General features: G+C 47.1%; 1 protein-coding gene and 2 long non-coding RNA genes across 3 annotated transcripts in view; 2 read left to right on the top strand and 1 right to left on the bottom strand.

Annotated features, from left to right (window-relative positions):
* Window positions 1-27677, bottom strand: part of LOC139046773 (uncharacterized) — a 109457-nt gene that overhangs the window by 51840 nt on the left and 29940 nt on the right. The gene's annotated exons all lie outside the window — the stretch shown is intronic.
* On the top strand, window positions 7025-10989 carry LOC139046877 (uncharacterized). The gene is made up of 3 exons (XR_011506964.1): window positions 7025-7161; window positions 7882-7972; window positions 10723-10989. It is a non-coding gene; the product is annotated as an uncharacterized lncRNA (long non-coding RNA).
* On the top strand, window positions 12731-16795 carry LOC139046878 (uncharacterized). Its single transcript, XR_011506965.1, has 2 exons — window positions 12731-12883; window positions 16690-16795. It is a non-coding gene; the product is annotated as an uncharacterized lncRNA (long non-coding RNA).

Genomic DNA, 27677 nt, shown 5'->3' on the forward strand with positions numbered 1-27677 from the left:
CATCCATATTAGTAATGATATTGCCGGCTTTGTCTCTTAACGCATACATCTGATTCTTGCCAATTCGTAGTTTCTTCTTCACTGTTTTTAGGCTTCCTCCGTTCCTGAGAGCATGTTCAATTCTATCCATATTATACTTTCTTATGTCAGTTGTCTTACGCTTGTTGATTAACTTCGAAAGTTCTGCCAGTTCTATTCTAGCTGTAGGGTTAGATGCTTTCATACATTGGCGTTTCTTGATCAGATCTTTCGTCTCCTGCGATAGTTTGCTGGTATCCTGCCTAACGGAGTTACCACCCACTTCCATTGCACACTCCTTAATGATGCCCACAACATTGTCGTTCATTGTTTCAACACTAAGGTCCTCTTCCTGAGTTAAAGCCGAATACCTGTTCTGTAGCTTGATCCGGAATTCTTCTATTTTCCCTATTACCGCTAACTCAATAATCGGCTTCTTATGTACCAGTTTCTTCCGTTCCCTCCTCAGGTCTAGACTAATTCGAGTTCTTACCATCCTGTGGTCACTGCAGCGCACCTTGCCGAGCACGTCCACATCTTGTATGATGCCAGGGTTATAGCGCAGAGTATGAAGTCTATTTCATTTCTAGACTCGCCGTTCGGGCTCCTCCACGTCCACTTTCGGCTATCCCGCTTGCGGAAGAAGGTATTCATTATCCTCATATTATTCTGTTCCGCTAATAACTCTCGCCTGCTATTCCTAGTGCCTATGCCATATTCCCCCACTGCCTTGTCTCCAGCCTGCTTCTTGCCTACCTTGGCATTAAAGTCGCCCATTAGTATGGTGTATTTAGTTTTCACTCTGCCCATCGCCGATTCCACGTCTTCATAGAAGCTTTCGACTTCCTGGTCATCATGACTGGATGACCAGGAAGACCTATACAATACGTAGACCTGTACGTAGACCTGTACAATCTTCATTTTGTACCTCTTAATAAGTTTCACAGCAAGACCTGCCACCCTCTCGTTAATGCTATAGAATTCCTGTATGTTACCAGCTATATCCTTATTAATGAGGAATCCGACTCCTAGTTCTCTCCGCTAAGCCACGGTAGCACAGGACGTGCCCGCTTTTTAGCACTGTATATGCTTCTTTTGGCCTCCTAACTTCACTGAGCCCTATTATATCCCATTTACTGCCCTCTAATTCCTCCAATAGCACTGCTAGACTCGCCTCACTAGATAACGTTCTAGCGTTAAACGTTGCCAGGTTCATATTCCAATGGCGGCCTGTCCCGAGCCAGTGATTCTGTGCACCCTCTGCTGCGCCACAGGTCTGACCGCCGCCGTGGTCAGTTGCTTCGCAGCTGCTGGGGACTGAGGGCCGGGGTTTGATTGTTGTGTTCATATAGGAGGTTGTGGCCAAGTACTGCACCAGGGTACTACAGGAGACTCGCACGATGATAAAAATACACGTCAAAGGCCCGAAGAGGGGTCTCCACAACAGACCAGGTTCCTTCGAAAAGTAGAACAAAATTCACAGGCCGAAACACCACCGAATGCAAGGAGAGCGATGGCAGCTCATCTTCCAAACCTTCAAACCCACTCGTTCTGGCTCTTCTTGCGACAGTAGGAACGATCGTTCTTGCAGCGCTATGGTTCCGTAAAGGAATCAAGGATAAAAGTGAAGCTCAAGTGGCACTAAAAAAGGGTCTTGCGCAATCGACCGCGACAACGAATTGGTGATAGCGGTAGAGTTGAGTACTTTGCAACCTAATAAGCTTTCGTCAAGACAATCTGTCCAGTTAATATTGCTACGGGGTAGTATTCCCCAATGACGAAGAGCCGAGCAGGAAGAAGACGAAGACGACGATTGGAAGCTAGCGCGGGCTGTTGCCTCTTGGTCAACTGCGGCGTATAGCCTTGTAAATATACTTGTAAATAGCTTTTCGTCGGTGTCTTCCTACGTAACATATTTGGTGGAGGTGGACGTTCCCTGTACCTCGTCACGGAGCTTCGCAGTGGACGGTACGTCGAGCCTACCTTCATGGCTCCCGGCGACGCCAACCCGACTCCACCGGCTCCGACACCTGCTGCCACTTCGACGACCTACATCACCCTCTCCGCTCCCCGTGATCCTGGCGTATTCTCGGCAAAAGATGGGGAAGACGTCGAGGACTGGATCAGCCTTTACGAACACGTCAGCCGCAATAACCGGTGGGACCCAACTATCATGCTCGCCAACGTCGTCTTTTACCTCGGTGGCACACCTCGAGTTTGGTATCGGACGCACGAAGATGAGCTGACCAGTTGGGATTCGCTTAAGCAAAAGCTTCGAGACTTGTTCGGCAACCCCTACGGTCACCAACTTGCCGCGCAGAAGGCGCTTCCCGGTCGTGTGCAGACCTCAACGGAGCCCTACGTCACGTACATTCAGGACGTCTTGGCTCTATGCCGCAAAGTTGACGCACACATGACTGAGTCCGACAAGGTCTCCCACATCCTCAAAGGCATTGCCGATGACGCCTTCAACTTGCTCGTATTTAACAACGTCGCGACGGTGGATGCAGTTATAAAAGAGTGCCGCCGCCTGGAATTCGCTAAAAGCCGACGTATCGACCAACAGTTTGCCCGTCTGCCCAACACCCCGGCGACATCTTCCTGTGCCGACGCTCCTCGTCCCAACAACACTGGCGATGTTACCAGGATTGTCCGGCGTGAGCTCGAGGCCGCCTATCCGGCTGCGTTCGACTCCAGCCCCTCCAATGCACCTGCAGTCACTGTTTCCCTGATTCAGGCAGTTGTCCGCCAGGAGTTCGCCAACATGGGTATTCACACCATCTGCTCGGCCCATCGCCCTGATCCCCACCCGGCATCTTCGATTCCACCCCGTCCCGCACCTTCTTACCCACCACGTTTCCGCAACCCCTCTGAATGGCGCACTGCAGACGACAAGCCAATTTGTTTTCACTGCCATCGAATTGGGCACATTTCTCGGCACTGCCGCAGTCGCTGGAGTTCCCTGAACCAGTCTACATATACTGCCTACTCTAGCCCCCCAGATGGCCTTTCTCGTCGCTATGCTGCCCGCTCAGATAATGCCGCCACCGATTCTCCTGCGCCGAACCGCCCCTCTTCTCGTTCACCTTCGCCCCAACGACGACATTCTCGCTCTCCCCAGCCCCGTCGTTCCTATTCGCCGACTCCCTTCGGCCGCCGCTCCCAGCCGGAAAACTAGACGATGCAGCGCCTCGAGGTGACGCTGCATTGCTCCCTACGCCGTCAAATCCTCTCCTGACGTTGCCCACTCATCTGAACCTTCTTTACGTACAAGTCGACGGTGTTCCTGTATCAGCTCTCATAGACACTGGGGCGCATTTGTCGGTAATGAGCGCGGATCTTCGTACCCGGCTGAGGAAAATAATCACGCCCGCCACGACGCCTGTTGTCCGTGTCGCCGATGGCGGAAGAGCCCCCGTAATTGGTATGTGTGCCGCCCGCGTCTCCTTCGCTGCTCGCTCCACTACCGTGCTATTCACAGTCATCGCTCACTGTCCCCACGACATCATCCTCGGCCTCGACTTCCTCTCCGCACATTCTGCTCTCATCGATTGCTCCGCCAGTACTCTCCGCCTCGACCTGCCTGTTCTGGATCCCGCTGAACAAGACCTTCCTCGCCTCAGTTCCGTCGACTTCGTTCGTTTGCCACCTTCGGCACTGACTTAAGTTGACTTCGAGTCATCCCCACCAGTGCCCGACGGTCACTACATCGCGGCTCCTATGCAAGACGTCCTCCTTACACACGGGATCACACTACCTCATACTATTTTATCTATTACGGCGAATTGCGTCTGCCTGCCAGTGGTCAATTTTGCCTTGACGACACAAGTGCTGCCACGCGGGAGGTCTCTGGCCCAACTTTGCTCATTCGAGGATCACTCTGTAGCATCGATTTCAGTAGACGGCTATTCAACCGGCTATTCAACGCCAGCGTGGCCACGACCGTGTTATCGCTTACGCCAGCAGGCTCCTCTCGCCCGCGGAGCGCAACTATTCCATCACTGAGCGTGAGTGTCTGGCCCTAGTTTGGGCGGTTGCGAAGTTCCGCCCATACTTATATGGCCGACCCTTTTCCGTCATCACAGACCATCACGCGCTTTGTTGGTTATGCTCATTGAAAGACCTTTCAGGAAGACTTGGTCGCTGGGCCTTACGCCTCCAAGAATATTCGTTCTCTGTCACCTACAAATCTGGCCGACTACACAAGGACGCTGACTGCCTGTCTCGCTACCCGGTCGACGAGCCTGACGACGCCGACAGTAGTACCGCCGACGGCATTTTCTCTGTGTCTGCCTTCGCTAACATCGCCGATGAGCAGTACCGAGACCCATCGCTGCGAGTACTCATCGAGCGTCTGCGCTCTACACCTACCGACGCATCCGTTCGCCGATATGTCCTCCAGGGCGGCATTCTGTACCGAAGGAGCTTCCTCCCTGATGGCCCTGATCTTCTTCTTGTCGTGCCAAAACATCTACGACAGACTGTGCTCTTTCAGATGCATGACGCACCCACTGCAGGACATCTTGGCGTAACCCGCACGTACGGCCGCGTCCGCCGCCGCTTCTATTGGCCTGGTCTTGCTCGCTCCGTCCGACGCTATGTTGCTGCCTGTGATCCCTGCCAGCGTCGGAAAACGCCTCAGGTGCTACCTTCCGGTCATCTCCAGCCGATCCCCATCCCTGTGGAACCGATTTTTCGTGTTGGATTAGACCTCCTCGGTCCCTTTCCCACGTCATCCTCTGAGAACAAATGGGTAGCCGTCGCAACTGATTACACCACCCGATACGCTATCACGCGGGCTCTTCCTACCAGTTGCGCCACTGACGTCGCCGACTTTCTCTTGCGTGACATTATCTTAGTGCATGGTGCCCCGCGACAGCTGCTTACTGACCGTGGTCGTAACTTCCTCTCGAAAGTTATCGCCGACGTTGTGCGTTCCTGCTCTATTCAACACAAGCTGACTACCTCATACCATCCTCAAACCAATGGCCTGACAAAGCGCTTAAACCGTACTCTTACCGACATGCTGTCCAAGTACGTTTCGAAGGACCACCACGACTGGGACGTTGCCCTTCCTTACACTGTAAAAAATTTCCGTAATTTTACGGGGGATTTCTGTCATTATACGGAGAACTGCAGATAAAAATACGGAAAGTATGTCATATTTCAAAAATACGGCAAAATCTGCCGTTAATATACGGAAAGTGCTCTCCGTATTCAGCTTTACGGACATTTTCACTGTAATCATATAACGGCTATACACTGTTTTGGACGAAACAGAGAGAATTCCGTATTTTTGTTATGAGAACATCCGTATATTGTGAGAAAATTTAAGCTGTCTGAATGAGCGCTCGTACTCATAAAGTTTCAGCTAACAATACTTTATTGAACACGCAAACTGTACGCATTATGAAGTTGCGTACAAAATGTGAGAGCTAGGCTTCTACCAAAAGCTGCAATAACAGATCGTATAAATATATATACGCATCTTCTATTCCGGTCGCAGTTTGCCGCGCATATGGGCTTAGTAACGCTGATCATATGCGCAAATATATGCGTGTTCTCGCAATGTTCTCAAATTAAGCGCTTTGTAGTTAATAACGCAGCATATATGTTTAAGTGAATGAAGAGCCGGGGACATACGTGCATACGTAAACAAGCTTGCGGCACTCAGGTGCTGGTGCACTGGGAATGACATTGGTGCTCTATACGCCAAAAATTGTGCGCACTCTAAATCAGTACCGAAACGCAGGGAGTGGTATAATGACCGTAACTGCGTTTACATTTGGCAATAAATGGTCTCGAAGGGGACTGGCGGCCTATAGATCCAAGTACAACGGTCGGAGGAAATTTTCGACTGCGGCAAGCAATTAACCCAAGTGTCAAAGGGCACTGCTGAACTGCAATGTAGTTGGTTGAACTCATTCCCATGATATTTACAAAATATCTCGTCTCCTACAATAACTGCCCATTCATTGAGACAAATCGATTACGCATAATCTTCACTGTTCATGTGTTAATTCTTGCGGTAAGATGTAATCGCAAACATTTGGCGCTTCATCTTGAAACAAGACCGGTAAGCGCGCTCGTTCTTGTACGGTAGAATAAAGAACGCGAACATGCACCGACATGTATGTAAACTACTGGAAGGTGACTGAAGATGAAGGACCTATTACCGTGCTAGTACTGTGTATACTGTCAAAAAGAAGAAAAAAATATTTCGGAAAGAAAGAATGCCCAGTGTCGAGATGTAACGATTCAAGCGTTATTTCTTTTTGACCTAGAATGCAACACCATTAGTTCCACGTGCTTTATGCATGGGTAATGTTATGACACAACTCATTATTTACCCGTTCATTACATGCACCAACCCGCCCAAATTATCACTGTACTCGAGCTTATGGACGCATCGCAGTGCACTGCTTTGCACTTCATTGTAGCACAGGGGTTTGCTATCGCCAGTAGCGAATGCTTTGGTTGACCTCCCTGCCTTTCTGCCTTTTGAATTCTCTCTCCCTTTGTATAAAACGCACTAACTTGTGGGAGAGAAAGCGTTCTCCTCTTTTAGAATTCAATTAATTGTCAAGCAATTATATTGCAGTTCCAGTAACTAGAGCACAAATGCGAAAACGAAACCGATTCTGTTCGGTTCTCCGCGCTCAGAGTACGGCACCAGGGGGCAGCGCGCGCTGCGCGTCGGTTAGGAGTGGCAGACGGAGATGCACATGTGTAGTCAGCCGGCATTTTTCGAGTCGTGTTGTAAATGTTGTTAATTCGCCGTAAATATCTCTTGATTTGTACTCAAGGGTGGAGCAAGACCCCAAGGAAGAGAGATTGACGCATCGGGAGCGAAGAACAGAAACGATGGATGGTTACGCTGCTTGGGACTCGGCACGTTCGAATTGGCAAAGTTCCGAATTTGTTGCTGTGTTGTGTACGCTTGTGCGCTCGTTATTTGCCGTCATCGCGCGGAGATATTTGCGCTGGATGTCTTTCACTTCGTGTACAAAACTTTGCTCGCTGCGGCATCGAAGAAGTTGTCCTGTGTTTGGGTGCACGTATGCGCTTGGACACGGATAGCCTGCTTGCAATGCTCTCAACGGGTGTTCAACAGTCTACGCGCGCTCGTAACTTGCTCATGAGGTAAGCCCATTTTAATCTTATTTGGTTTGCATAACGTAGGTGTTAAAATGATGTGTGGTAAGCCGGTGTCGCGAACAGAAATATTGTTTCAAAAGACCACTATGCAACGACTTAGGGCAAAAATTACGCATGAATGGGGAAAGGGATCAACCTATCTTTTCAGATCGATTCCAGTCGTAGCGCGTTTGGCTCGATCGCAATTTCCGTGAGGTACTTCTAACCTTTTGTTCACTCGCGTTAAAAGCGTAGAATAAAACTGAGTTCAGTTGAGCTCTTGTATTGACGCTTGTATTGGCTTGAGAGCATACTGTATCCGATACACGAACTTCTGTTAAAATACGGAAATAAACGTTCGAGGCAATAGCAGTCGCTCACTACCTGTGATCGTTACTTTCTTGCTTGGGTGCACGTTTTAATTGTGACCAGAAAAAAACGTCTTGCTGCACCGTTTGCGGTGCAGCAAGACGTGTTCCTTCGAATGATGTCTGGGCAGTCAAGGCATTCGTGCCACTAAGCAAGCAGTAAACGGGGTATCAGTGCGAAAAAATTTGGACATACAAGAGAAGCGAATGGTATCATCATAGACTCTTTTATTTGACGAATAATTCAGTTGTATTACTAAAGCGGAGAGAGGATATGCATGAAAGTCAGATTGTATTGATACTCAGCAAAAACAAGGTAACTTATCATTACTAATCAATCCTTTTCTTTTACTGAAAGGCAAGTTGCTGTTGTGCTGGAGCTGAGAAGAGGTCTGCTGCCTGCAATGGGTCCATCTCTCTCAAGTTATTGCAGTATTATAGCTCTCAAGGTGAGTGGATTTTTTTTTCTCATAGCTATTTGCCACCTGAATCATGACCGTTTACTTAGCTGTGTAGGTGATCACTGTTAGTGACATTGGAGTGCTGGTGGACCAGCACTCCTTTATGATTGCAACGCATATGACAGAGTGCAGCTGTGGCAGTATGCAAAGGTGTTAATCTATAAGCCAAATTAGGTTCTTTGAGGTAATATGTTAATATATTGATGACATTGGATTGTGGTCTAGCAGGCAAAAATGCTAAACAAAAAGAAATTTTAATTTGCACTTGGTAAGATGTGCAAGCAATTCAGGCTGTTATACATGAAATGGGACATTTGTAGATGTCTTCTACAGTGCTGCAGTCCTGAATTGCTTCAGAGTTGAGTGATACCACTATAATTTCTCTGTAGAGCATGCAGCACAGTTTAGCATTGGGGGAGGCTGGCATCAACAGGCGTCTACTTACTGTGAAGTTCAAATGAGGTGTTACTGTTAGGGTGACTATATATAATTTATGGTTTAATTCTAGTCTTGTGTCAGGCAGACATAGTTTACCCACTTGGTTAAACAATAGAGATGTAATATCTATGTATACAAGTATTACCCATTCATTTATGCCATTTAGACAATGGCAGAAATGCGTGGGTAATACTTGTGTACATAGACAATACATCACTATTGTTTAACCAAGCGGTGCCCCTGCATGCTAAATTTTACAGGGCTATTATTAAGTAATGTCAGCTTTTGTTGTAACATTAAGGCACCTTTTATATTATTACAGATTACCACCATTGTGCACCATCATAGTGTCATATTTACACTAAATGTATTTGACTTTGCTATAAAACCTTGCACAGCGGTGCATCATGAAATTTTTTTTATATAGTTTCTGGCCTCAGAATGCACTTCACGTTATATTCTTGTTTGCAACAAGACTATAATGCAGGTTTCTCTCCTTATGTGTTGTGGCACTTCAAACTGCGGCGAGCTAAACCACTGGGCAGCAATACTGGATACGCTACTGCGTGTGGAGCTGTCTTCAAACACACACAAGGAATACATCATTGCTTTTTTAGCACAAAACAACGGACACAAGAAAAACTACAGAACAAGGCGCTACTCTCAACTGACATCACTTTATTGCGTCCCTCCTTTGTAGACAGTAGAATCTAGAAGAACATTTGCTGTGAACATCATGTGCAGGAACCACCAACATCTGATCAAAAAAGCACACTCATGCGACAGAATAAAAAAAAAACATATTGAGCACTTTACAAGGTTAAAGAAAGCACACTAATGCACTGTGACCCCAATGACTGTATGAAGAAAACTTCCGATAACTCTCTGGCGGTGGTATCACGGCTCTTTTTTCAAAATCGTAGCATTACGAAACATTGCGAACCTAAGCGATCCATACCAACAGGCACAGGTTCCCATTCGGCTCAACATTGTAAAATATGGAAGTGCAAAGCCATGTTTCGTGATACTACGATTTTGAAAAAGTGCTGTGATACCACCGCCTGAGAGTTATCGGAAGCTTTCTTCATACAGTCATTGGGGCCACAGTGCATTAGTGTGCCTTCTTTAACCTTGTGCAGTGCTCAATATGGTTTTTTGGATCCCGTCGCATGAGTACGCTCTTGTGATTGGTTGTTGGTGGTCTCTGCACATGGTGCTCACTGCGGATGTTCTTCTAGATTCTACTATTTATAAAGGAGCGACGCAATAAAGTGATGTCAGTTGAGTGTAGCGCCTTGTGCTGGTCGTCTTTCTTGTGTCCATTGTTTTGCGCTTAACAAAGTATTTATGGATTCACACCAACTAGCCCGCCAACACATTGTGTTGCGGGCACTTCTGAAGTACTGTCTGTCCAATAACCTTGGTGGCATGGAAGCGCCGTCCACTTCTATGCGTTGCTTTCTGTTCCATTGTGGCATCACATCACATTATAATCATAATGTGTATGTACTTTTTCCAAGAGACCCATATTCCTATCCTTGTGTTATATTTGCTGTCGCATTATTTATGTGCAAATGACCAGTGCTCCAAGCTCCATTTTTTCGCAAAGTAAACTACTGGTACCTAAACAGTTCTGTATATCAGAAAACCAAAGCTGAACTGCCGAACAGTACCAAGCGGCAGCCTTAGTGCAGTGTCAAGTAGTCAGATTTTATTGGTCATGCAGAGGTACACAGGATAGCTCTTTATTACTTGCTGAATAATTAAGCTGTGTGAAAACTAAGTATTTATGTAGCTTCAACCACATGCTATTGGTCATTGCTCCTGCCCTCATCAAATGTAGAAGATTATCACGGCATTTCCTATTCTCTTTTTCCTTAATACAGTGGGATTACTGCATGCGTAAGTAGGAAACGGATCACATAGGCAATCAAAAGCCAACATTGTGTAAACTTGGAACATTGACTGTACAGTTTGATGACCCAGAATAAGTAGAAATACACCATAAATGATTGACAATTAACTTTTACTTGACACAGGGCTAAAGCATACAGTAAGCATACTGTATGCTCATACGGTGTCACATCAATTAAAATTTTAGTGTAGCTTTACAGTGTACGCTTCTATTGTTGCATTCTGTCAGAGGAATGGTAATGTTTCGCGCGTATAGCAACTAGACTGTCTATATACAGAAGTAAAAATGTGTGAACTGTATTTTTTAATGATTTGATAGAATATGTAGCACAATAAAGCCATACAATCAACGCACAGTGATGTGACTTTCTCTGCACATGTTGCAGGTTCAAAAAAAGTATGGTGGAAGCTGTTGCCAAGGTTCCGACCAGAAAAGACAGCCAGTATAAAAGGGTCCACGCCACTGATCTCTACTACAGGGGATGAACAGCACATCGAGCGCCCTCGACTGAAGCCGGCCTTGTCCCGGAAGTTGGTGCTTGACAACTTTGCGGCAGCACTTTGTTGCACGGGTGTGTAGCATTTCTTCCCCTAACATGCCTGCCTGATGTGCCATAAACTACCCAAGCAGTGTTTCGAGGTGTCCAGAATTTTTCCATTGTAGTGTCTACAGTGTCGCTAACATAAGTGGTGTGCAATGGAAACACTGGTAAATCAGAAAAAACTTGATGTAAGAGAACACTATCGTATACGGGTTCAGATTGTCATAAAAGTGCTTACCAGACATGTAGAGACCTCCTAAAATGTGAAAAACCACAAAGAAAAGTTTTTCGGCAGCAATATTATCTGATCGCACGCACTAGTTAGTCCACCATATGCCCTGCTTCCAGGACAAGCGACTGCATGACATCGCATTTCCACTGGCTTCACCTGCATCCAGTGCAGTGTGCTGCATCCAGCGAAACATGTTAGAAATCAGTGGTGCACAGTGTTTTCTGTCCCCTTTCTCGACGCCTACTGAACACATGTTAAACTGTTTCCAAAGCAGACAAACAGAGGGAAAGGGTTCTGAACACATTGCATTTTAAAGTGGCTGGTACTGGGTAACGCAAGGACTGTGGCATAGTAGATTTGCACCAGGCAACCTGGGTGCCCAAAAAGGCTGCTGTTTACTTGCAAATGGCCAACATATTGTGAGCATGTTGAAGTTCTTTTTTTATTCTCATCGCTTATTTAGCTAACGGAGACAGCTTTCACAACTGAAGAAGCCTTGGAAGCATGAAACACTTCACAAAACCAGCTTCAATATATCGTGTCTGCATCACAATTTCATGGCTGCATGAGTGAACCCTCTGGTTAACATGTAAGAGAGTTCATGATGTTTGCCATGCATTATCCACTTTATTTACAGGTCAACCCTATCTTGAGATTTAAGCTGATGTTGCGTTTAGAGAAATTATGGCCGAGAGCCAGCTTTTGAGAATACAGATTGAGCTTGACAGATTACACGCCAGAACAAGTCGTTGAGGATTTCAGATCAAGAATCTTCAAAGGCCAGTTCATTTAGTGGTGTTAATATTCTGCTCGAAGTTGTTGATTGTTACGTTCATATGGTGCCCAAGCATTGCGGTAACAACTTCACTTGGAGTACATAGCAAGGGTGTATTCGATGTAAGCTGCTGGCTTTTTTTCTGTGTTTTCAAAAACTGGTTTCTTGTTCAGTTTAAATTTTCAAATTTTGCATTGTTTATTAGGTGTTGTGTCTTGTTTCCTTTTCCTGCAGCTTCTTAGTTAAACATCTGAATAGTGAACACAACTTGACCTTTTGCTTGATTGCCTAGATTACATGCCCTCGATGCAAAACAATTTCACTTCAAAACTGCTTGTACCATACTGAAAGGATAACTTGAAGCAGCCATAGCCACCAATAACATGCAAGAGATGATTATGAGAATTTTAATATTGTTTTTTGATCTACAGGGTGTCTTAACTATCATGCACCAAGATTTAGAAATATGTAAATGCGATGTAACTAGACAAAATGAAGGTAATGTTTGCCATCGCCTGGAGATACTCTGATTATATTGTGCATTCTGCCTAATTACATAATTCTTAATTAGTTATAAATATCTCAAATAATTAAATGAAATGTGTCAATGAAAAGTTGTAGAGCAATATGAAAGCCTCCTGATACACTTTTGTGTTACTGTTACTCATTGTGTGCTACATAAAAGTGTTTTTCCAAGGAATAAGCCTGCGAATACACAAAAAGTGTCTTGAGTGGCCAGTCATGTGTCAGTTTTGTGGTGCAAAGCCACGAATACAACTTAAATGGGTTCTTTTAAGAAAAAGACTTAGCTCAGCAAATTATCTTTCTTTGTGCAGACTGTGGAGACAAGGTTTCTTAGACATGGCCGTGGCCCTCAAGGAAGATGCCGAGGCCACAGGCAGTTCCTCCAGTGACCGTGAAAAGGTCCCCTGGGGCACAAGTCTGGTTTGGCACCCCCACCTTTCTCCTGCAGCTTTTCTGTCTACTTAGCTAACCAGGTAGGTCAATGATGGCAAAGGGAAAAAAGAATCAACAGCATCAAACGCAGAACTTGCTCAAGCTCAATGCATTTTTGGTGTGAAGTTTTTCCCTTATCATTTATCTAAAAACGGGTAATAAGTATATGATATGGTCTTCATACGGACACCTCTTTCCCACAGAGAATTAGCAGTAAAAAAAGCAGCTTATGAAGGCTTGAATATTAGCTATGATAATGTGGCATAGATACGATAATGATTATGAATGTTTCTCATGAAGGCAGTGGTAGTAGAGTGAATAATCAGAGTTTATATATAGATTGAAAGACATTTCGTTCCAATGCCAGAATTTTAAATCATCCCAAATAATTCTTGCATTTTATAGTCTTCATTGTATAGTTCTTGATGCTTGCTTCTTGCTGACATCATTCTTATGCTGCATAATTCACCTGTTATAAATTCCCTATTTCCCCCATTCAAGCAACTTTACATTCATCATAAGAAACCTCGTAGATGAGTTCCAGAAACTTGCTGATGAGATTAGGGGGCGGCGTGTACCCCAGGCTGAGATACGCATTCAAGAGCCTCATATCTTGCAAATGTTAGAAATACTCCTGCTAAGCAAGTTCTTGGTGTCATACAAGGTTACTTGCGAATACGAATTTGCCTAAATATAGAAAACAATCAATATAAAACATGTCAAGCGATATCGCTGACGATACACACACATTCCAACTGAACTAAATACAAATAAATATAGCACCCAATGCAGAATCATTGGCATGATGCCATTCTTTCAGTGGAATAAAATCTGTCCTGCATTGTAAATCTGGAATCCTTTATAATCCAGACTACTAAATACTTATGAGGGTTGTAGCGTAAAATATGCATGTATTTATTTCTTGTTTCTTTACTTTAGGACCCAATAATGCCTTAACAGCAGTGAAAGAACTGAGATCACAGTACCTAATACTTTATATTGCTCCAGAAATCCGTTTCTCTGCCGATCGCAGCATTCGACACTAACAAGAAGGCACATAACACTTAGGGTGGTGCTATTCACTTTGATTGTTTGGGAACGAAACCCATAATGTACATGTTATGGCCCTACGTGTCATTACGTTTGAACAACAATAAGGTAGGGGGTTTGCATTTTGCAAAACTGCATGGAGGTTTTCACTGTGTGCAATTAAAATTAGGAACCTTCCCAGCTCATACTAAATGCATTCTCCAAAGCTTTAGGTTATACAGGTGCACTACTTTACACAGAACACACTCTTTTCCCTCGTCACGGCTCACATTCTTAGGCAGAGTTACACCCTTTGAAGTGCCCCTTCTTCCACACAACGATAATTGTCATCTGCCTTTATGCATTTTCTTTCTTTAACGCTGCGAGCCCTGTGCTTTCCAGTAACGAACGGCATGTGCGTTATCAGCATGATAGCATTCTCGACAACAAAGTAGCGGGCGTGGCGTCTTCAAGAAACGAAACGCATCAAGGCAAATAACGATTATTGTTGTGTGGCAGAAGGGGCACTCCAAAGGGTGTAACTTTGCCTAAGAGTGCAGGTGGTGATTCAGATTCTTCAAAGGTGTTTCATTGTACGGGATGGCACATCGCGCTTCACTTATTTGCAGAATATTGCATTCCAATTGTGTCATATGAGATAAATCCATTAAAGAGCTTTAGCTTGCCCTAGATTTGTTACAGTTGTGTACTGGTAAACTGGCCGCAGCTTGCAGTGCTTCTGGAAAAATAATTGTAACTGCCATATTATATGTAACTGCTAGTGCACAGGCATCGGCAGCAGCAATGGTTAGGGTACACTTGTTTCTTCTATTCTGGGGTATGCATCCTCCACCAGAAAGTAGTTTTTTTCGTCTTCCTCTTCTACCATATTGGAATGTGAAATGGGGTGTAATTTGTAGGATATACTCTTGCATAAACTTCATGAGCATTTATTCTTGTCTGTGCCACAGATCATTGTTGCTACCACTGTAAAAGCAGGGTGCCTGTTTACAGCACCCATAGGGAACAATCTGTGAATCTTTAACGAACAGTAAGGATAATGAATAATCGAATAATTTTTAGTAATTTTCAACAAATTTAGCACTCTTTGCTTTCCACTACGGTGTTTTTCAAACTCTAATATTGGCACAAGGTTTGAGTGCAGGATGTCATTTTGTGTGAAAGAGTACACTTGTGCGCATAACACCTCATCGTCAACATTCTGCTGCACAGAATGTCATTAGCTTTCGTATGCATTGGTCACTATCTCACAAACCGGTTGCTCCTTTGTTAGTTGGAATGTAGCATTTATGTAAAGCACATTTGATGTTCTAACAAAAAGCATTGTGCCCTCTTATCCCCTAATTCTCCTCACTTGATGCCTAGTGTTGTAATAGCATGGTTGACACCATGAGAGTCAGTGTGGTGAATAATTGTGTCTGGTCGAGTAGGGGGTGTACGTTAACTTAAGCAACTTTTCCAGATGACTTGAATCAGTATTGTGGAATGCTGTTTTTTTTTTTCAATCACTGTTACCAAGTTTCACTTTGGTTGTGGCAACAAGTATAATGTAGTTCGCTAGCACTCCTGCCAACACATATAATATGCAGGCATCTGTGTTGAAAAAAAGACCAGCTAATGGTTTGCCAGGAGCTAAGGTCCATTTAGACCATTACATTTTGAACTTACACCGGTGGAAATAACTGGTGAATGAAAGCACACCCAGGAGAACTGAAGCAAGACTGCGAGTCGGCCTAGTTGGAACAAATTCATCTTGAAACTTATTGTGCGCAACAAACAGGGACGAAGAATAGAAGAAACACAAGGACGAGCGCTTAACATTGTGTTTCTTCTATTCTTCATCCCTGTTTGTTGCGCACAATAAGTTTCAAGATGAGCAGGAGAACTGACCATAATATTTTCTTTCATTATAACACGGCTGAAGCTTTGAACTGCATTTGAACTGGCTTGTTTAAAAAATGACCCATTTCCTTGTTCAAGTAAGACAAAGGTTCCACAGGAAGACAGAAACTTGAAGCCGTCAACAGCAGCATGAATATAAACAGCACTCGACGTTTTGCAATCTTGCACCTGGTTATATTAGCCATCCAATTTTTTTCCACAGGCTGTTCTTTACTGTTTTATGATCATATCCAGTTTAATTTTAATGTCCCTATTTTTTAATATTTGGTTAATATGTATTTTCTTCATCGGCTTTCAACAAAATATATATTCATAATGTGCCTTCACTTACCATTTGCAGTGATCTTAACCAGATGCATCTTGATACAAAATTTATTTTCCTTAATTCTTCGTTTTCCTTTTCCAAAAGTGCAAACTGTTTATCTTGATACCTATTTTGTCTTCTGGGAATATTGGTTCTACTGGAATAATGACTGCATACATGTGTACATCGTTTTCTGTTTTGGTCACCCCTACTCTTGGCAAGTACTGACAGCATTGCTCATACCCGCTCCATCACAATCACCACTGCTAAGCACACCCTTCCTTCCTTTATTTTAACACTTTGGCTTCTCTTGACCTATTATATGCACCAGTTACTTCTCCCCCAATGAGGCTAGGGGCCAGTGAGATATGCACAATCCCACAACACAGCCAAGGAAAACATTTGCTACCCTAATGACAAGCACCTATGTCGAAATGTTGGCTACAGCAACATCCCTTGTGCCAACAATGTTGATCTACTTACATGTTTTTCTAACACAGAAGTTACTGCTTTGTCGTGTTCTGTGATTAAACTTTTTTGCCGCTTTCTTTAGGATGGATATTCACGAATACTATTTGTTTCTCCTAACAGCAGCAAGTTTATCCTTGCAAGTGTTTGGAGTCAAGAACAACTTTCACCAGGAAGAAGTGCAAGACGAGTGATTGAAGAAAATAAAGTTGCTTCTGTGATCTAAGAACCTGAGGACTGAAATGTTGCGCCTTTTTGTATATATGCTATGCAGTGCATTCATATCACAAAGTGCAAAGTGTTTTATCTCTGCAGCCATGTCAGTGTGTTGGCAAGACAATTTTCTCAATGGTGACCTGCTGCTTTGACTATGAGCTGCCTTCATGACATTTGCATTAAAGGAGATGTACTATCGTGGACAAAAGTACCCTGGAAGTGCGAGCGTTGACCAAATTGCATTTCTGCTCAAGACCGCTGAAAACAGTGGGTCACGTATGCACATTCCGAACGCAGATGGTGGCACGGCTGATCCCAGCAAATAGCACACCAATGAAATTCGGTCGACTCTCGCACGTCCTGGGCAATTTTGTGCCCCATGGCACATTCTTCGAATGGATATGCTCTGCAAGATGAAATACGGGAAGCGCCTGTACTTTAACGGATATAGTACAGATTTAGTATACGGAGTCTTTCGTTTTCTGAATACGGCAAGCACCTGTTTTTTAACGGTTATAGCACAGATTCAGCATACGGTGTGTTCCGTTTTCTGAATACGAGAAGCACCGTACTTTAACGGTTATAGTACAGATTCAGAATACAGAGTCTTCCGTTTTCTAGATACAGAAGCACTCGTATCATGTATTACAGTCTCTTTTTTTACAGTTGTCCGTTCTACGGAAATGACCGTTCTTAATTTAGGGAAGAGTGTTCGGTCACAAATTACCAGCAAATTTTCTGTAAAGAAAGGAAAATTTTTTTTACAGTGTACGTCACCTTTGCTTACAATTCTTCCCGGCACGACACCGCCGGATTTTCTCCATTTTATCTACTCTACGGTCGCGAACCGACTTTGCCCCTTGACACGGTACTCCCTCCTGCTGCGACCTCAACAACCGAGTATGCGCGCGACGCCATCGCCCTCGCCGATCATGCACGCCAGCTTGCCCGTGCTCGACTGACGGACTCGCAAACCACGCAGCAGCGTCAGTACAACGCCCGCCACCGTGACGTACAGTTTTCACCTGGTGCACTCGTGCTCCTGTGGTCGCCCTGTCGTCACGTTGGACTTTCCGAAAAGCTCCTTTCGCGATACACAGGGCCCTACCGCGTGCTGCGCCAGGTGACGCCTGTGACTTATGAAATTGCTCCTGTGAGCTCAACCTCGTCATCTACTCTCGCGTCTAGTGATGTCGTGCACGTCAGTAGGCTCAAGAGCTACTACACTGCTTCAGACTCCAGCCTTTAGTCGCTCCGGGACGGCGCTTTTGCCGCCGGGGGTAGTGCTACGGGGTAGTATTCCCCAATGACGAAGAGCCGAGCAGGAAGAAGACGAAGACGACGATTGGAAGCTAGCGCGGGCTCTTGCCTCTTGGTCAACTGCGGCGTATAGCCTTGTAAATATACTTGTAAATAGCTTTTCGTCGGTGTCTTCCTACGTAACAATATTACTCGGCTTGTAGTAGTTGTCAGTGTGTCTAGTACGTCAGCATGATATTTGATTATCAAAATTACTGCAGTACAAAGCTGTAGACTTTGGGAGTAGTTGGTGTCACATGTTCATCACTGCGTTCAGCGGAAAAAACAAGTTGTTGCGAAAAGAGAGGCCAGGCGGCATCCCACAAGCTGCTCCAAAACTTTTCAGCTGCTTTTGACCGCCATCTTGCGCCCGAAATTGAGGCAATGCATTTTTGAAGACGCTGAGATACGTGGCCGACTTTCTCGTAATTTTAGGCAGACTTCCTGACAACACACTAATTGTAACAAATAGGATTTCAGAATGTCTTGACAGATGTTCCCACTCGCTGTCTGCTACTACCACTGAACTTGCAATATAAAAAACGCCTGTCATCGATTCTTAAACCTAGCTTCGATTTTGTTTGTTCGTTTTTATCAGGACGATCACATTAGCTGGCAATATTATATATATATGGCGCAGTAAAGCAAAGCAGCTGACCATACGACTTTTCCCATACAAAACTGGTGACACGAGGAACCGACTAGTCATGCCAAAACTCCCCATTGCCAATGTCCTGTATGCAGAAGGCTGGCCATAGCTTCGAACATCATCTTATGCACCTGACCAGCTCGGATTTCCCCTCCAATGTTCTCGTAGTTGTGAGCTGTTTCTTGCTTCAAGAGCTATAACACGGTCTCAACGGGTCAAGCATGCAAAAAAAAAGCAACCAAGGAACAACGTAGTGATGCTGTATGTTCATGCCACATGTCATACAACTTAAAAAAGGGTTACGGCAGAAACATGGAGGTGACCTAATGTTCACGGCGCCTTGCAAGTTCTCCAAATCGTGGGCCCTCGTCAGCGACAAAACGAAAAGGGAAAAGATCGTACGCGGAGAAAGGCACGTGAAGTAGTCTGTTGTCCGTGGAACCAGAGTTGCGTACCAAATCCCGCTAACGTGCGCGGGCGTGTAGGTCGGTCCAACGGGGCCGATGTCTCAACGATAGACCCAGGTACAGACTTCTACACGTTACAGAAAAAAAAGTAACCGATTACCTTTCAAGTCACGTTATTTCTTTAATGTATATGATTACGGCTACCCGTTGCAGTCCCACGAAAGTCACATCGGTCATCAGCAAGAGCAAGGCTAGGCTGCAGAAAAACTTTGGTCACCGATCAGGTTAATAAGTAACATTGACTCGTGCAAGTAAGCGGGTGGGCGGGCGGACAATTGCATTTATAAAGATCGCACTATACAAGTAGCTAAATGAAAACCTTCAGGAATCACCTTTCAATTGTAATTAGAATTTTTCGAAACTTCACTGGTTTGCAGTATATATGTCTGTCCGTTTGTCCTTTGACTGTCCGTGCTCCTTGAGCAGTTCAATGAATCGATGTAACATACGCGCCATTTGATGGGTATCGGGCCTATGTATAATTGAGGCCTAATCTAAGAATACGGGAATCTTGCGGAAGAGATTTACAGAAGCATACCGATCGTTAGAGCGTTTTACTCAGCCAGAAAAAAAGGAAAGCGGTGTCAACTATCTGTGCGCTTAAGCGACAGGTTCCAGTGGGGCATTACTGTCTATGGGGTGCCGGCGTGGTCTAAAAGGAGCACCGAGACTTCTCTGCCATCGGTGAATCGGCCGCGCAGCTGAACACCGACGCAAAGTCTCCCGCATACATCAGTGCCTCGTTGAGCTCGCGCACCGTTTGTGGAGTCGTATCCAACGGGCATCTGGACAAGAAGGCCAAAATGTAGAAAATCTCTCCATGTGACATTTTCAGCCGACCCACAGCCGGCCGCGCCAGGTCCCAGTCGGGACGACTGAAGGACTTAAGCGCAGACGACAAGCCCAGAACGAGGGGCACCGATACGCTCTCGTTAATTCCGTTCTCCTCGGGGTTAAGGCAAGACCACAGGCATTTGATCTTGGCCTCGGTCTTCGGCAACCACAAATTACCACTGAGAACCACTTCCCAAACAGCCTGTGCTACCAACCACCCGAGTGCCGCCATATTAGGTATCTCCGAGCCCGTCGCCGGGCCGGTGCGAATCATGTCAAGCATAACGGCAGGAATCCAAATGTAGCGTGCTTTCGGAAACTTTAGGAATTTAGTGCCCTGCTGGCTGTCTCTTCGGGCGTGGAAGTCATAGGCGCGACCGTTCAACAGGTTTTCGGCAAAGATGGGTGCGGGCTTCAGCGCCAAGTCGATGGTTGGGCTCGCTTCCGCGGTGGCGCTGAGGGACAGCTTGCCGAAGAAGTCTCCGAGACTGTCATCGTCTTCGGCGTCGAAGATACGGCTCCCGCGGCACTCGCTGTACACGGTGTGTCTGACGGCTGCGAATATGTCACGAAGCCGGTCTTCCTTCTCGGGAGTCCTCAAGTATTCCGCCGCGAACATGTCCCACACTTCCCCGATGTCCTGTACGCCGGCCTTGCAGATTTCCCGCACGCGGTCCGGCTGGCCGGCGTACGACTTGTAGAACTCGTACGTCCCGCTCGCGACGCTGTGCAAAAGCAAGCAGGCCGCTTTATCACCGTCGGCTTCGCGATGGTCGCCGTCCGCGTAAGCGTCGTGGACCGCCAACACTCCTGCGACGCCCTTCACGCTGATACGTGTGTTGACGTCCATGGTGTAGCCCACGGAAGCCAGGGCGAATCGCAAGCCATCCACGTGCCAACGCGTCCGTTTCAAGGCGTCGCCGGTGGCGCGCCACTTCGAATTATTGTTCTCCGAAATGAAGCGACCGCATACGCTGCCGATCAGCGCCTTCACTCCGTCCGGCGTGACCGAAGCTACGCCTAGCTCCGCTACAGCTTCGACGGAAGAGGTCAGGATCGCCGGATGCAAAAGTTCGAGCGAACAGAGCGTGGCGACGGTCAGCTCCCCGAGCGGAACCCTCGGCTCGTAGTTGACCTCGACGGCGGTCGGAAGTTTGTACTTGAGGGACACCGTGGCGGCGTAGGCGAGGGCGTTCCAGGAGTCCGGCTTGGCGAGGAACCGGTGCGTTTTCCTCGCCAGGACTTGGGCTAGGTTCGAGACGAAGCCTTCCTTGTCACGGATGGCCTCGCTGCAAGTCTTGTAGTAGGCGGTGAGGAACGTCGTGCCCTTGGCCTCCCGCAGGCGCCACGGCACTCGGCCCGTGACGATCATTTGCTCGAGCTCGGACTCGCGGGCCAGTTGCTTCCAGAGCCTGAACCTCAGACCGTTGGTACAGACCCGCGCGTAGAAGTCGTGGCAGGGGTACGTCGCAACTCCTGTTGAGGAATCGCACCACCTCCCGAACGTATTCCGGGCAACAGAAAGAAGGCACCGAGCTTGATTTGACAAGGTAGCCCTTGCGGCTCACCCCGTACACTCCGAGTGAGACGACGGCAATGGCAATTGTCACGGCGGCTGCTACTGAGAGCACGCTGAAGAGCAAGCGGCAGGGAAATAGCCTCAGGTGACCGCTGAGAGCGGGGATGATGAAAACGCTTGTCTGAGAAGGCGAACGAGTCGGGTCGGCCATCCTTGTCTTGTCTTGTGGCCTTGAGAGTGGCGCGTACCCACTATGGGGGATTGGCCAAGAAGCAGGCGGTTTTCCGTATGGTTAGAAGTAGAGACAAACTAGATTTGTATAGTGGAGCGTGGGACGATAGTACTGCAAATTAGAAGTTTATATAATTATTGTTAGGAATTCCAATAAAATAAGTAAACGTGAAGAAATGAAATATTATAAATTATAGATAATTTTAGAAATTCAGCAAGGTACTCTTTTTGTGTCTCTGATGAAATCGTAAACTGCCAGAAAAGCATCCCTGTGGCTGGATCCCAGTGAAGTCGCCCCAAAAGAAAGAATGGTTGGCGAGGTTAGCGAAAGGCAAAGTTTAGTAAATGAGTATTCTAATAGTTTTCTTTGTCTTAGAAAGCGGCGGCACGAGAGAAAGTAATGTTCGATAGTTTCAGGCTCACTGCAAAAATAACATAGAAGGGACACTGCGAGACCAGACCTGTGTAAGTAAAAATTTAGAGGAGGTATGTGTGCGGTCAGCGTCTTCGTCTTCTTTGCTGCCACCGGACCTTTCATGCTGCACGTGCAAACCGCTGGATTGGATTTGATTTGATGGGATTTTAGGTGTTTACTGACAAAATGCGAGGGCTAATTACGCGACGCATGCGCCTTTGACTAGGAAGGGGGGGGGGGGGAATGAGACTTCATGGCATTCACGGCCTATACTTAGAACCACCCCATTCATGGCCGATCGTCCAGAGTGGGTTGCGCCATTTCATTAGGGAACAAGAACAAGAATATGTTAGTTACATCCATGCATGTATACGCAAAGATTGGGCACTGAAGCCTTCATTACTCCTCATCGCTCTATCTTGACTATGGTATATCCTGTAAGTCACACAGTACTTCGCGTACCTGTATCTAGGCTTTGAAGAAAGTTTCCAGAAGGAGCTTAAGCATCTTGGCATCATCTTTCAAGCAACAGCTAAAGACAACGGGGTGTACTAAGCATGACGAGAGGTTCGTGTCGTTTACGATGGTATTAGGTCGAACAGAAAAAGGTTCGGTTGTTCGGATCTGGTTCAACGCACTTCAACTTCGTTCAAGTTCCGTTCGGGAAACAGGTCCCACGCACTGCGCTTTGTCCTCCGTCTCCCATGTTACTGGCACAGGCTGGCTAAATAAACAGAACCCTCACACTCGCTAAGGAGGAATAAACTTTAATTTTGGAAACAGTATTCCGGGGTAAGCCCCGGTTCTACTCTGGGTGGGAGGTCTCCTCATTCCAGCAACCCTCTGGCCTTCGCTGCCTCCTTGGCCCTGGCGACGAGGCGTAGTTGTTGGTCCAGGTCTTCGGAGACGAGCTTGGCCTCCCACGTTTCTATGAGGTCTTCGCTTTGTGTGGCGTTTAACAGTTTCTCGGTGAAGGCAATACGTCTTTGTCTAGATGCCATGGACATTCCATGATCAGGTGCGCTAAGGTGTCCGGAACGCCGCACATTGGGCAGTGGTATCCTTGTATCGTTGAGTACAGTCTATGCATGATGTTTCCGTGGATGTAAGTATTACTTTGCAGTCTTCTGAGTCTAGTGCTTTCTTCTTTGTTGAGCTTAGGGTGAGGTGGTGGGTACACCCTGCGTTCCAGCCTGTGATGTTGAAGGATCCCCGAGTACGTGATGGGTGCGGTCTCTGCCTCCGCTGACGTAGACCGGGCGTCTAGAGAGTAGGAAGGGCTGGCCCGGCAGGTGTGGCCTCGGGCCGCGGCATGTGCCGCTTCGTTCCCCTCCAGCCCCTCGTGCCGAGGAACCCATGTCACGCAGGTGTAGGGGATCGGAGTACTGCGGCGCTTCAATATCTTCAGTGCTTCTGTCGACACGCGACCATTAGCGTAGTTCCTGACGGCTGCTTGAGAATTGGAGAAGATGACAGCTGCGTCCATGCACGTGGTAGTTGCTAGGGCGATCGCCGTCCCTTCTGCAGTCTCGGGGTTTTGTGCACGGACTGTGGCAGACGCTAGCTCTTTGCCCTGAGAGTCTACGACGCTCAGGGCGTAACCGTTTCTTTGCGGGTATTTGGCTGCGCCGGTGTATCTCGCGTCCCGATCTTGCCTGTGTCTTCGCCCTAGAGCATCCACTCGCGCTAGTCTTCTTTCCTTGTGGTACGTGGGGTGCATGTTGCGTAGAATTGGGGATATATGCACAGGTATTTGCGGAAATTTTAAGGAATTCTTTCTTTTCGGTCCGTGGTGGCTATAAAGGTTTCACCGAAGCTTACCCGTTGATTAGAACGACTGACGCTCACGCTCACACTCACTAACAAATAGGTTTTTTGCTTAGATCTCCCCCCCCCCTTACTTCCCAGTTGAAAAACACAACAGGAAATTTTAACAATCTGTCGTATTTTGGGACGTTGTTTCTGTAGTTCTGTTGTCTGTAGTGTGACGTCCTGTAGTAGAAAGTTCTTTAGTTATTGATCAATATTTAATTAAAAATTGACAGAGACGTCCGTAAGGTTATGTAAATTTGTTAGTACAAAAAAGAAAAACATAAAAGTAAAAAAAATAAAAAAAACGTCTTCGCCTAGGATTCGAACATGCGACACGATTCCGAACCCGGCATCTCCGACGCATTCGTCCGGCGTTGCTAGAAAAAAAAATGGCTGTGGCTTAGCTAAGGTTAAGCCCAGGATGCGAAGCATACTAGCCTTTATTTTAACGCTACAGCGTTAAGGAGCTCGTGTCGCAGAAAAGCCGGTGTCGTCGGCGTCGGCTCAGGCGTGCGGCGCTTGCTCAGGCGCACATTTCGTTGTCGCGCCGAACGCTGCGTTGTTCGACGCTCACCGCGTCCGATGCGGGGCGCGTATTCGCTGCGCCGTAACAAGGCCACCTAGAAAATCAGTCTCTGTAGCACGCCGCAACCTTCGCTTCTCATTCCAACGAGCAGCTCTGTCTCCAGGAGGCATCTCACCTCGTGAGTGTCTAGCAGAGGCAAGCGCAGCTGCTTATATACCGCCGCGACGCTGCGAGCGACGGCGCGAGTTGGAGCCCCGTTTCTCCGCTGTCGTGACGTCACGGTGTCACGTGGTCAGCCTTGAAGGCGACGCCGCGAGCGACGGCGCGAGTTGTAGCCCCGTTTCTCCTCTGTCGTGACGTCACGGTGTCACGTGGTATTGAAGGCGGCACCGCCGCGCCTGAGGAGCTGGGTTGCCCTCTAGTAATATGCTTCGCATAAAATTTGAGAACGCTTAAGCTTTGCTTTTAAGAGTGGAATGCGATAGCATTGCAAGGTCCCCGACTGCTTCTCACGCCTCCCGGCAACTAGAGCGTATGTAGCCGTAATGTTTACCGGGAAACGCTAGCCGCGAACGCTATGCACGAACGCGGGCTTTGTGGTACCAACGTCGCGTCTTGCGTGGGCCGCGATGTGATGGAGGCGAGCGACAGCAGGGGTTATTGCACGGAACCGAGCGCGCCGCCCCGTGGCCCTCAAGACACTCGCGCAAACGGCGGACGCCGCGGCTGGCCTATGAATAGTAGAAACGCTGAAACAAGAGTTTGTTCGAGTTTTCGCGTAACAGAATTACGTTTTCTCGTATAGTCAAATTACACTCCGAGTGCTATCACGAGTGTAGGTTTGTAAGTCATGTAGTTTAAGATTTTTCCACGTATGTTAGCTTGAGAAATTCGATTAGTTCAGTCGTTTCTTGCCTCACATCGTGGGCCTGGGTGCGGGTGGATCGAAAATTATTGTTACGGAAGGATAAAAGAAGAGTAAAAAAGAAGAAGATCGCGAGTCGCTGGCTGGTGCGTGTTGTTGCTGCTCAGCGATCTTTAACTGCACTGACTCTGCGTGTGTATATATTGTGAATACGGTCTTTCTATACTCACAACATACCCGTAACATATTGTTGGGAGGTGCTGGGCACCACGGCTGGAAATGGAGCTCCGCAGTTTTGGCCAAAACGAACTCCTACAACGGATACCGACGCTGGACACCGACGCGGGACGCCGGATTTTCGGCGACACGCGCTACTTACTAAAACTGCGGTGGGACGCGCTAAAACTGGGGTGGGACGAGCGTTCTTGAGACGTCAGCGTGACTTGGGACCCAGATGACAGTTTATACTGTCGCCAACAGCAGCGACGCTGTGTCGTGATGACGTGGTGAAAGAAAACGCTCTCACACTCGACGGCTGTTTGCGACGACACGGCTCGGAGGGCACGAGAGAGCTTGATGCGGGAGTACAGAGCGATATAAAAAATTGGAGGCGTATCAAGGTTAAGCCCAGTGGATGCTTCGCATCCACTGGGCTTAACTTTAGCGTATTCCTAGCGTTTGGAGGCATCTTGACCGCATACACGCCCGGCGCAAAGGCGCTGGCGCGGTTGCGGGCACAGAGACTGACGCGATGGCGGGCGCGCGCCGCTTCATCCCTGGCGTGACGTCACATATCACGTGATGCAGCGATGGTGGCGCCGCCGCCGCGTCGCGCGCGACGGCGCGAACCGAAGCGTGGTGACCACCGCCGGAAGGCGACCGACGGCGCGATATGAGGCCCCATCTGCAGCCGGTGTGACGTCATCACGTGACGTCATGTCACGTGACCTACTTGAAGGTCACTTGAAGGTCAATGGTGGCCACCGCCGGGAGGCGACCGACGGCGCGATATGACGCCCCATCTGCAGCCTGTGTGACGTCATCACGTGACGTCATCTCACGTGAACCCACTTCAGGGTCAATGGTGGCCACCGCCGGGCGTCGCGCGAAGGCCCGAAACTTACGTTAATATGCTTCGCATAAAAAAAGCATCCGCCTTTTCCGCCGGCCAAATACAGCGCTGCTCGCGAGAGCGGTCTAGAACCGGCTGCCGAAGATATTATTAGGCTTCAATTTGTAGGATGAATTCGAGAGCAGTATATATAGAGGACTCTGTAGCGCAAGATACATAATGGCACTCCTGGTAGCTGTTGAGAGAAATGTGAATACTTCCTAGGCGCTGCTGCACCTCGATCAGATAACCTTGCAACGCCCCATGGAGAATCCACGGATGTGAATTATTCCTGTTGAAACGGACACTATAGAAGAGTAGTTTCAGTACAATACAGAATAAGAAAGCTATAAATTACTGATGTCATTCTTCCCACACATTGTCTTACCCACTCGTTCAACAACTTCTTGTGGACAGGGAAACCAAATTCAACGCAACGCTGCTGAGGTGTCAACAGATGTCGGGAGTAACGTGGTTAATATGATGGCACAGCCTTTTTTTTCCTTTACTTCATGGATTACGCGATGTTTCAACGAGGTCTAATCAACTTCTCTCGACTTTTCTTATCGAGAAATAACTCGCACACACTAAGAAATTAAGAGAGCCCAGGGAAGCCAATCACAGCGAACATCAGTTCTTGTGCGGGAAATGGGTTATTAGTGCCAAAATTGGAGCTGGACCCAAATAGAAGGCAACAAGTTCGTAGGAAAAATCAGCACTTGAAGTGACCGCACAGTCGCCAGAGCTGCAGAGGAGGCTCAGGCTGTAGGCAACGTTCAAATAGGAGGACTTGGGCATCACACGGTTCCCCTTGTGGTTAGGCTGACTCTAAGACGAGGCCGACTCTAAGACGAGGCCTACTTCAAGACGAGGCCTACTTTAAGACGAGGCCTACTTTAAGACGAGGCCTACTTTAAGACGAGGCCTACTTTAAGACGAGGCCTACTTTAAGACGAGGCCTACTTGGCTCGGACTCGGCACCCCATACGCTGCACTGTGTGGGCATACACTGCGCATTCCCTTCGTTCTTTCACTGTTGACATTCCTTTGCCCCAAGAATTGCCACAGCGCATGTTATGGTTAAGCTACTATTGACCTTGTTCGCAAAGCTGCACCAATTGAAATGCATAAATTTCCGCCGGATAAAAGTCCGCCGGACCAAACAAC

The sequence above is a fragment of the Dermacentor albipictus genome, chromosome 6, assembly GCF_038994185.2.
Source record: "Dermacentor albipictus isolate Rhodes 1998 colony chromosome 6, USDA_Dalb.pri_finalv2, whole genome shotgun sequence".
Lineage (NCBI taxonomy): Eukaryota > Metazoa > Arthropoda > Arachnida > Ixodida > Ixodidae > Dermacentor > Dermacentor albipictus.